Here is a 12,106-nt window from a genome sequence, read left to right as displayed (position 1 = left end):
AAAAAGAGAAAAAGGCATGTGACATTGTTGTGCAAGTGATATTGCTATGCTCCCAATATTTCCATTGCAAAAGTGTAGCCACAGAAATATCTTACCTCTGACATTGAGGCAAAAATGGCGTTGTTGTTCTGGGGGAAAAAAAGATAGTGAACCTATTAGAATCCAGAAGCTGGAAGACTAGCATCAGATTGTAGGTGTTAAATCAGAGAATGTTGACGTCCTAAAAAAGTTCCTGAGTAGTGGATAAGATGTGTTCTATATCTATTCCTCGGTGGGGTGGGGGACATTTTTAAAAAAATTATTGAATGGGAGATTAAAATATCAGTAAAATAGAGTAGGGTGAAAAGTCCACCATCACTTACTGGTTTTATATAATTGTTTATTAAAAAACAATACAATATTGTAATCACTTGTGATATTGCCATTTAATTGTTCACCTCTAGGCACATAGAACTAGTTCAATGTTTCCACTGTGAAGGATACAGGCATCACAAAAACATCTTCAAAACATTACAAAACAAACAAATTCAGTAGACACCTCAAACAAAAGGAAAACAATGGCCCCATATTGTTCATAACTTATAAAATGAGTGATACAAGTATTTTTGATTTACCCTGCAAAACTGAAAATATGGTTTGAGTCTAAAATTTTAATAAATGAAAAACCTCAGAATGCCAGATATTTCTTGCTAAGGATAGACAATAAACTCACTATCTAAAAGTAGTCTATAGAAGCAGGATAAAACAAAAAGGGGAAAAAAACAAAACAATGGAAAATAGTCAGGGAACTTAGGCTTCCCACCATCAGAAATGTGGTTAGGGTTGTCAAGATGGTCGGCTTGGTTTGTTTTTATTATGTTTGTATGTACATATATATTTTTTCCCCTCTTTCTCTTCTCTTTCTTCTCCCCTCTGTAAGAGATGAAGGATTTTATTGAATTAGTCTCATAAAATGTAGGGGGAATCACCTCCCTAATCAAAAGAAAACAAAGAAATATCAAGTATTTGAAAGGTTTTCCCCCAGACATTGCCATGATACAGGAGACCCATTTAAATTTGATAGAAGCAGAAAAACTCAAGTTTGAATGGATTGGGGTGATTGCTTCCCCTGCATGTAAGAAAAAAAGAGGGGTTCCCTGTATTTTTAATACAATATTAGATTATCAAATATTCTCACAAGATATTGACAAAGATGGAAGATTTTTAATCTTAGAGATCATAGTAGAAAGAACTCACCTTGTTCTCTGTAATATGTATGCTCCTAATTAGTGATGTTGCGAATAGTTCGCCAGCGAATAGTTGCCGGCGAACATAGCATGTTCGCATTCGCCGTGGCGGGAGAACATATGCGATGTTCGATCCGCCCCCTATTCGTCATCATTGAGTAAACTTTGACCCTGTATCTCACAGTCTGCAGACACATTCCAGCCAATCAGCAGCAGACCCTCCCTCCCAGACCCTCCCAGCTCCTGAACAGCAGCCATTTTAGATTCAGAAGCTGCATTGTTAGTGAGAGGAGGGACAGTGTAGCTGCTGGTGATTTAATAGGGAAATTGATAGCTAGACTAGTGTATTCAGTGTCCACTACAGTCCTGTAGGACTCATCTGATCTCTGCTGTAAGGACAGCACCCTAAAAAGCCCTTTTTAGGGCTAGAACATCATTTTTTTTGTAATCTAATTGCAGTTGCCTGCCTGCCAAGCCACTTGCCCAGTGCCACCACTCATATCTGGTGTAACAGTAGTGTAAATTTAAAAAAAAAAAAAAAAAAAATGTTGACTGTGAAACATCAGTCTGCTAGTGTAATCTAATTGCAGTTGCCTGCCTGCCAGCGTGTGTGCCAGGCTCACTTGCCCAGTGCCACACCACTCATATCTGGTGTAACAGTAGTATAAATTTAAAAAAAAAAATTTTTTGACTGTGAAACATCAGTCTGCTAGTGTAATCTAATTGCAGTTGCCTGCCTGCCAGCGTGTGTGCCAGGCCCACTTGCCCAGTGCCACCACTCATATCTGGTGTAACAGTAGTGTACATTTTTTTTTAAAAACTTTTTTGACTGTGAAACATCAGTCTGCTAGTGTAATCTAATTGCAGTTGCCTGCCTGCCATCGTGTGTGCCAGGCTCACTTGCCCAGTGCCACACCACTCATATCTGGTGTAATAGTAGTGTAAATTTAAAAAAAAAACTTTTTTGACTGTGAAACATCAATCTGCTAGTGTAATCTAATTGCAGTTGCCTGCCTGCCAGCGTGTGTGCCAGGCCCACTTGCCCAGTGCCACCACTCATATCTGGTGTAACAGTAGTGTACATTAAAAAAAAACAACTTTTTGACTGTGAAACATCAGTCTGCTAATGTAATCTAATTCCAGTTGCCTGCCGGCCAGCGTGTGTACAAGGCCCACTTGCCCAGTGCCACCACTCATATCTGGTGTAACAGTAGTGTAAATTTATAAAAATAAAACTTTTTCGACTGTGAAACATCATTCTGCTAGCGTAATCTAATTGCAGTTGCCTGCCTGCCAGCGTGTGTGCCAGGCTCACAGCGTATACTGTGCCCACTTGCCCAGTGCCCCCACTCATATCTGGTGTAACAGTAGTGTAAATTTAAAAAAAAAAACTTTTTTGACTGTGAAACATCAGTCTGCTAGTGTAATCTAATTGCAGTTGCCTGCCTGCCAGCGTGTGTGCCAGGCTCACAGCGTATACTGTGCCCACTTGCCCAGTGCCACCACTCATATCTGGTGTAACAGTAGTGTACATTTAAAAAATAAAAACTTTTTGGACTGTGAAACATCAGTCTGCTTTTTTGTTTCAGGCTCACAGTGTATACTTTGCCCACTTGCCCAGTGCCACCACTCATATCTTGTTTAATAGTAGTGTAAGTGTACATTTAAAAACAAAAAAAACTTTTTGGACTGTGAAACATCAGCTGCTTTTTGTTTCAGGCTCACAGCGTATACTGGGCCCACTTGCACAGTGCCACCACTCATATCTTGTTTAATAGTAGTGTAAGTATACATTTAAAAACAAAAAAAACTTTTTGGACTGTGAAACATCAGTCTGCTTTTTTGTTTCAGGCTCACAGCTTATACTGGGCCCACTTGCCCAGTGCCACCACTCATATCTTGTTTAAAAGTAGTGTAAGTGTACATTTAAAAAAATAAAAACTTTTTGGACTGTGAAACATCAGTCTGCTTTTTTGTGTCAGGCTCACAGTGTATACTGTGCCCACTTGCCCAGTGCCACCACTCATATCTTGTTTAATAGTAGTGTAAGTGTACATTTAAAAAAAAATGACAGGCCGAGGCAGGCCACCCCATAGGTGCCGTTGTGGTCGTGGTGCTGTGATTCCCTTTGGCCCTAGAATAATGCCCAGTGTTAAGAGGCCATGTCCCATGAACTTGAAAAGTTCTGAGGAAATAGTTGACTTTATAACACAGGACACCCAATCTTCTATAGCTTCCGCTCCGAACCTTGACGCACCATCCTCCTCCAGCTTATCTTCGGGCACCTCTCAAGTTACCACTCGCCCTCCTGCCGCCACCACCAACACTAGCATCACAGCCGCTTCACTTGATCTGTCAGAGGAGTTTTTTACACATCAGTTGGAAGTAATGAGTGATGCGCAACCATCATTGACAGAGGATGTAGATAACAGTGATATGTCTCAGTCAGGCAGCATTACAGACATGGACGTATGGTGTGATGATGATGATGATGTTGTACCTGCTGCTGCTTCCTTTGTTGATTTGTGATGAATATTTAACACAGTATGTGTCTATGTATTCAGTGTCTGCTCAAATAATTGCTTTAAATATATAAAACTAAAATTTCAGTGTTTGTTTATATAAATGCTGTGTAATAGTTTGTGTATTTTATAACGTTTTAGGATATATTATGACCATATATCATAATTTATAATAATTTAAATAAAGTGCACTGTGTGACAAATTTTCTGCAACCAAAAGTTCTTTGATTTTTAATATACACTGCTATATAGAATCAATATTTCTCTTGAAAATTTCATACGTTTTAAACTTGGTTTTAACTTACAAATTCTAAGTATACCGATGTTCAAATATATATCTTCATTCAAATACTATATAGGTATTTCTCTTTTGTACAAATATATGCCAAAAGAACAACAAAAGAGGAGATTAAATGTTAATAAAAGTTATTTATTATAACAATATAAAAATCGAATTAAATAAAAGGGACGTCTCCCCAAAATTAAAAAATTAAAATAAAAACAGTATCTGTTAGCAGTAGATTCTGAATTCCTAATAATTTCTGCAACTCTATATAAACAAGGGAGTCTTTGCAATCAGGTTTCTAAGGATTTCCCATTGCCGTATTTTCTTAACAGAAATGTTTCTTATTATGGCAATTTAAAGTTGTACAAAGTCAGTAAGGTTTTGCAGTATGCAGTCCCAGACTTAGCGGTTCAAAGTGAGGTTAGATGAATATTGTGATACTTAGCATATGAGTTACCTTCTCCCTTACAGCCGGTTTATTCACTGCTGTTTTCCTCGATGCGACTGTAAACTCAGACCCGCCGCATGTAGTCGGCGTCTGACGTCACTGTCTGGTCTTTGATCTTCTGAATCCGTTATTAAGTAACAGTTTGGCTCTTTAATTTTTCAGAGCCTCTGTGTTTCAAAAAATCCTGCACTTAGTGTTGTACACGCAGGAAAGAGATGCTTGAAAGATGTTATGTAGTAGTTGTTGGTAGTAAAAATAACCCGGGTTATACTGTCATAACACTTTTTCGATTGCTTAATTCAAAAGCTTGTAGAAAAGTCACTTAGTACCACTGAGGGTCACAGGAATCACTGGAAGCCACCAAGGGTCACAAGGGTCGACGCGTTTCGCTCTTATTCAGAGCTTTATCAAGATACTTGTGAGTCCTGAGTGTAGATATTTATAGCTGGTGCCAGACTTTGATTGGTTATTGCTTCAATAGATTAAAGGTGGAATTTTTTTGCTCGCATTCTGTTAAGGTGGAATATTTGAAAAACTCATACTTGTATCACAATGAATAGTTGAACTCCCTTGTTTTACTATTACAGTGCTATTTTTGCTAGTAATGCTTAAATTATAAAGTGGATATAAAATAAAATATATGTTGCAAGGTAAAATATCATGAATTAAAATTAAACTTCAGATACATCAATTTATAATTATAAAATTAATCGGCCTATCCAATAGGTATTGCTCTAAAACCTAGGTAAAATATTACACATTCCATATTTTGGAGACTTTGCTGGGCCTAACAATAAAAATTAACTATATAATATAAAAATCCATAATTCATTATAAAAAGGTGAATATATATTATATACAATGTCTACTAATAATGTAGATTAATGTGAATTAAAGTATTGTTGGGGGGTGGTTTATGGTATTATTCCAATAGAAAGGGGGAAAGATCTAATTCAGAATTCAGGCCTCTGGGGTATAGTGTGTCATATTTATATATTAATTCTGCTTCCTTGATTAATAATTTCTTTTCAAGATTTCCTCCTCTCCAATGTTTATGTACTTTTTTTAATCCCCAGTATAAAAGGTCTTTGTTGTTCCCTTTATGGACTGTTTTAAAATGTTTGTAAAGATGTGTATCATCGATCCCATTTTTTATGTTATTTAGGTGTTCTCTGATTCTGTCCTTTACCATTCTTTTTGTTTCACCTAGATAGAAAAGGTTGCAAGAACATTTCAGGATGTATATTACATTTTTCGTTGTGCACCTTATTGTATCTTTAATTGTAAAAGGTTTCTCTATTTTATTGATTTTAATATTATTTAACTTTTTACTGTGTTTGCAGGCTTTACAGGAATAGCATGGAAAGAACCCTGCAATTCCTTTTCCATTCAGATCTTTTTGTTTCAGATATGTCTTTTTAGGTGGTTTGAACTCACTGGGAGCTAGTAAATTCTTCAGATTAGTAGCTTTTCTGAATATAAAATTTGGTGTTTCAGAGATCTTATCTCCCAAGATGTCATCTTCCTTAATAAGGTGCCAGTGTTTTTTTACTATTCTTTTTATTATATTATGATCATCATGATAATCAGTAATAAATGGTGTTTTTATTTTATCTTCAGGATTATTTTGTTTTTCTTTGTATGTTAATAGATTATCTCTTTCTGTATTTCTAGCTCTCTCTTCAGCTTTTTTAGTAGTTTCTCTATTATACCCTCTAGATAAAAATCTATCTGTTAATAATTTGGATTGATTTTCAAAGTCTATAGTTCTAGAACAATTTTTTTTTATTCTTAAGTATTGGCCTGTTGGAATACTTTTTTTCCAAGTTTCTAGATGACAACTTTTGGAGTGTATGTAGTTATTTGAGTCGGTTTTTTTAAAATGTGTTCTAGTTTCTATTATTTCATCTATAACCATAATTTCCAAATCTAAAAATGTTATCGAACTTTTACTCCAGTTAGACGTAAATTTTATACCTAAATTATTGGTGTTCATGTTGTTATACATTTTAGTTAAATCTTGTTCTGTTCCTTCCCAAATAATAAGCAGGTCGTCTATATACCTCTTGTAGAGCACAAGGTTTGCGCCATAGCTATTATCTCTGAAAAAATCATTTTCCCAGGAACCCATGAAGAGGTTGGCATAGCTAGGCGCAAACCTTGTGCCCATAGCCGTACCTTCTGTTTGTAAGAAAAATTTTTGATTGAAGGAAAAATAATTATTTTCTAGAATGTATCTAATGCTTTTTAGAATAAAGGTTCTTTGTTGGTCTGTCATATTGGAATCTGATTTTAAGAAGGAATCAACTGCTTGTATGCCTTTGGAGTGATTAATAATAGTATACAATGAAGTGACATCGAAAGTGGCTAAAATCATATTATTTTTCCATTTAATGTTTTTTAATAAATTAAGGACCTGAGTTGAGTCTTTGAGATAAGATTTTAGCTCTTTTACGTGTTTTTGCAAAAAGGTGTCTACATATTTTGATAAATTTGCTGATGGGGAGTCGATACCAGAGATGATTGGTCTGCCGGGGGGGTTAACTAAACATTTGTGAATTTTTGGCAGAAAGTAAAATATTGGGATCCTAGGGAATTTTGGAGTTAAAAATTCTAGTTCTTTATTGTTAAGTATACCTGATGTCTTACCTTCTAATAATAGTTTATTGAGGTTTTTGTTGAATTTTTCTGTTGGATCTAGTTCTAATTTTATATAGGTTTTGTTATCGTTAAGAAGCCTATGTGCTTCTTTTAGATATTGTGTTGTGTCCATTAGGACAATCCCCCCACCCTTGTCCGCCGATTTTATTGTAATCTCTGTGTTATTTTGTAGATTCTCCATTACTTTTTTCTCTTTTAGACTCATATTGTATTTTTTTATTTTTGGTAGATTGCATTTTTGAATGTCTTTACAAACTAGTCTTTCAAAGGTTTCCAAATAATTACCTTTTTCATGAATCGGGTTAAATTTTGATTTTATCTTAAGATTAGTATGTTGAATACCATCTTGTTTCAAATCTAATTGCTTTTCTATGGGGTTTTTTAAAAAGAATCTTTTAATAGTTAGGTTTCTAACGAATTTTTTTGCATGGATATGAGAATTGAATTTGTTCATCCGTGTTGTTGGAGCGAAAGATAAGCCCAAACTTAGGACCCTTTCTTCTTCTTTATTCAAAATTTTACTACTTAAATTAAAAATACCCTGATTTTTGTTTATTTCAGCCTTTTTGCTTCGTTTTGACCTTCCTCTTCCTCTCTTTCCTCTAGGCTTCTTTTCTTTCTTGTATTTTGTTCTGTCTCTCGTCTGTTTAACTCCCTTGAGGTGCCCTCCTTTAGAGGGCTCCTCTCTAAAAAAACTGGTTCATTATTAGATTGATTATCTTTTATTGATTTGGCATTCCCAAGGGATTCATAACGATTATATGTTGGTGTCTCCCAGTATTGTTCTTGTTTGGAACTGTTCCTTCTATTTGTGTTTCTGGGATATTCCCAATTGTTGTGTCTATTTTGATTTTCCCTGTATGGGTGTTGCCTAAAGGTATTATGTTGAAATTCAGAATAGAAGTGTTCTCTATTTTGGTATCTTGGGAATCTTGGTCTGTCAGCTTGCCAATTTCTTTCATAGAATCTATCATGTTCATAGTTGTTATTATAAGAATAATGGTTTCTTCTATTTTCTTGATCACTTCTTCTATTATTATATGAATGAAATGTTCTGATGGGTTTAGTTTGTTTGTATTCATGTTTATATTCATTCCTTTGTTCTTTATTGTGTGTGTGTTCTGATTCAATTTTATTAATATTTTCATTGGTTTTTGGGTTGTTATCATTGATGTCCCTTTCCATCTTATTCCATTTAGTTCTAAGAAGGTCTTTATTGAGATTGGATAGTTTTTCAATTATTATTTTTTGTTTTTCTTTATATTCATTACTGCTTTTTTTATCTTTCAATTTTTCTTTAATTTCTAAAATGTTTTGTTCAATCTCTACCAGTGTTTCTTTTCTTGATCTTTTTAGAATGTCAATAAGGGTATTAGAAGCTTTCTTTAATGTGTCTGTCCACTCAGCTTGTAGTGTATCAGTTAATTGAAATGTACAATTTTTACTTAGTTTTAAACCTCTTGGTATGATGTTTTTCGCTGTATATTTATTTAAAAAAGTGAGTTCCATTTTTTGTTTTAATTCTTTGGTCATATATATTTCTAATTTTTGCATTAAGTCCGAAATTTTATCAGATGAATTATAGTTCATAGGTGGACTATTATTGTCATTCATTTCAAGGAATATTTGATCTCTAAAGTCAAATAGATCTTCCATATTAAAAATAAAATTAATAATAAGTGTGTGTCCTGCTGCTACTACTTTGTGAAGGAAAGGAGATTCAAGGTGTAAGTGAGATAAGTAGAGCGCTGGAAACAGTGATTCCAAACACCTCACAGTAAATAAGTCCTTCAGACTAATTTTGTGTTATACAAAAAAGAGGGGTGGGGCGTGAGGGCGCTAGTGAAAGCTTAAGAAATCTAAATGGTGAATATTTAACACAGTATGTGTCTATGTATTCAGTGTCTGCTCAAATAATTGCTTTAAATATATAAAACTAAAATTTCAGTGTTTGTTTATATAAATGCTGTGTAATAGTTTGTGTATTTTATAACGTTTTAGGATATATTATGACCATATATCATAATTTATAATAATTTAAATAAAGTGCACTGTGTGACAAATTTTCTGCAACCAAAAGTTCTTTGATTTTTAATATACACTGCTATATAGAATCAATATTTCTCTTGAAAATTTCATACGTTTTAAACTTGGTTTTAACTTACAAATTCTAAGTATACCGATGTTCAAATATATATCTTCATTCAAATACTATATAGGTATTTCTCTTTTGTACAAATATATGCCAAAAGAACAACAAAAGAGGAGATTAAATGTTAATAAAAGTTATTTATTATAACAATATAAAAATCGAATTAAATAAAAGGGACGTCTCCCCAAAATTAAAAAATTAAAATAAAAACAGTATCTGTTAGCAGTAGATTCTGAATTCCTAATAATTTCTGCAACTCTATATAAACAAGGGAGTCTTTGCAATCAGGTTTCTAAGGATTTCCCATTGCCGTATTTTCTTAACAGAAATGTTTCTTATTATGGCAATTTAAAGTTGTACAAAGTCAGTAAGGTTTTGCAGTATGCAGTCCCAGACTTAGCGGTTCAAAGTGAGGTTAGATGAATATTGTGATACTTAGCATATGAGTTACCTTCTCCCTTACAGCCGGTTTATTCACTGCTGTTTTCCTCGATGCGACTGTAAACTCAGACCCGCCGCATGTAGTCGGCGTCTGACGTCACTGTCTGGTCTTTGATCTTCTGAATCCGTTATTAAGTAACAGTTTGGCTCTTTAATTTTTCAGAGCCTCTGTGTTTCAAAAAATCCTGCACTTAGTGTTGTACACGCAGGAAAGAGATGCTTGAAAGATGTTATGTAGTAGTTGTTGGTAGTAAAAATAACCCGGGTTATACTGTCATAACACTTTTTCGATTGCTTAATTCAAAAGCTTGTAGAAAAGTCACTTAGTACCACTGAGGGTCACAGGAATCACTGGAAGCCACCAAGGGTCACAAGGGTCGACGCGTTTCGCTCTTATTCAGAGCTTTATCAAGATACTTGTGAGTCCTGAGTGTAGATATTTATAGCTGGTGCCAGACTTTGATTGGTTATTGCTTCAATAGATTAAAGGTGGAATTTTTTTGCTCGCATTCTGTTAAGGTGGAATATTTGAAAAACTCATACTTGTATCACAATGAATAGTTGAACTCCCTTGTTTTACTATTACAGTGCTATTTTTGCTAGTAATGCTTAAATTATAAAGTGGATATAAAATAAAATATATGTTGCAAGGTAAAATATCATGAATTAAAATTAAACTTCAGATACATCAATTTATAATTATAAAATTAATCGGCCTATCCAATAGGTATTGCTCTAAAACCTAGGTAAAATATTACACATTCCATATTTTGGAGACTTTGCTGGGCCTAACAATAAAAATTAACTATATAATATAAAAATCCATAATTCATTATAAAAAGGTGAATATATATTATATACAATGTCTACTAATAATGTAGATTAATGTGAATTAAAGTATTGTTGGGGGGTGGTTTATGGTATTATTCCAATAGAAAGGGGGAAAGATCTAATTCAGAATTCAGGCCTCTGGGGTATAGTGTGTCATATTTATATATTAATTCTGCTTCCTTGATTAATAATTTCTTTTCAAGATTTCCTCCTCTCCAATGTTTATGTACTTTTTTTAATCCCCAGTATAAAAGGTCTTTGTTGTTCCCTTTATGGACTGTTTTAAAATGTTTGTAAAGATGTGTATCATCGATCCCATTTTTTATGTTATTTAGGTGTTCTCTGATTCTGTCCTTTACCATTCTTTTTGTTTCACCTAGATAGAAAAGGTTGCAAGAACATTTCAGGATGTATATTACATTTTTCGTTGTGCACCTTATTGTATCTTTAATTGTAAAAGGTTTCTCTATTTTATTGATTTTAATATTATTTAACTTTTTACTGTGTTTGCAGGCTTTACAGGAATAGCATGGAAAGAACCCTGCAATTCCTTTTCCATTCAGATCTTTTTGTTTCAGATATGTCTTTTTAGGTGGTTTGAACTCACTGGGAGCTAGTAAATTCTTCAGATTAGTAGCTTTTCTGAATATAAAATTTGGTGTTTCAGAGATCTTATCTCCCAAGATGTCATCTTCCTTAATAAGGTGCCAGTGTTTTTTTACTATTCTTTTTATTATATTATGATCATCATGATAATCAGTAATAAATGGTGTTTTTATTTTATCTTCAGGATTATTTTGTTTTTCTTTGTATGTTAATAGATTATCTCTTTCTGTATTCCTAGCTCTCTCTTCAGCTTTTTTAGTAGTTTCTCTATTATACCCTCTAGATAAAAATCTATCTGTTAATAATTTGGATTGATTTTCAAAGTCTATAGTTCTAGAACAATTTTTTTTTTTATTCTTAAGTATTGGCCTGTTGGAATACTTTTTTTCCAAGTTTCTAGATGACAACTTTTGGAGTGTATGTAGTTATTTGAGTCGGTTTTTTTAAAATGTGTTCTAGTTTCTATTATTTCATCTATAACCATAATTTCCAAATCTAAAAATGTTATCGAACTTTTACTCCAGTTAGACGTAAATTTTATACCTAAATTATTGGTGTTCATGTTGTTATACATTTTAGTTAAATCTTGTTCTGTTCCTTCCCAAATAATAAGCAGGTCGTCTATATACCTCTTGTAGAGCACAAGGTTTGCGCCATAGCTATTATCTCTGAAAAAATCATTTTCCCAGGAACCCATGAAGAGGTTGGCATAGCTAGGCGCAAACCTTGTGCCCATAGCCGTACCTTCTGTTTGTAAGAAAAATTTTTGATTGAAGGAAAAATAATTATTTTCTAGAATGTATCTAATGCTTTTTAGAATAAAGGTTCTTTGTTGGTCTGTCATATTGGAATCTGATTTTAAGAAGGAATCAACTGCTTGTATGCCTTTGGAGTGATTAATAATAGTATACAATGAAGTGACATCGAAAGTGG

This window comes from Bombina bombina, chromosome 3 (assembly GCF_027579735.1).
Source record: "Bombina bombina isolate aBomBom1 chromosome 3, aBomBom1.pri, whole genome shotgun sequence".
Classification (NCBI taxonomy): domain Eukaryota; kingdom Metazoa; phylum Chordata; class Amphibia; order Anura; family Bombinatoridae; genus Bombina; species Bombina bombina.
Note: the sequence above shows the minus strand (reverse complement) of the source record.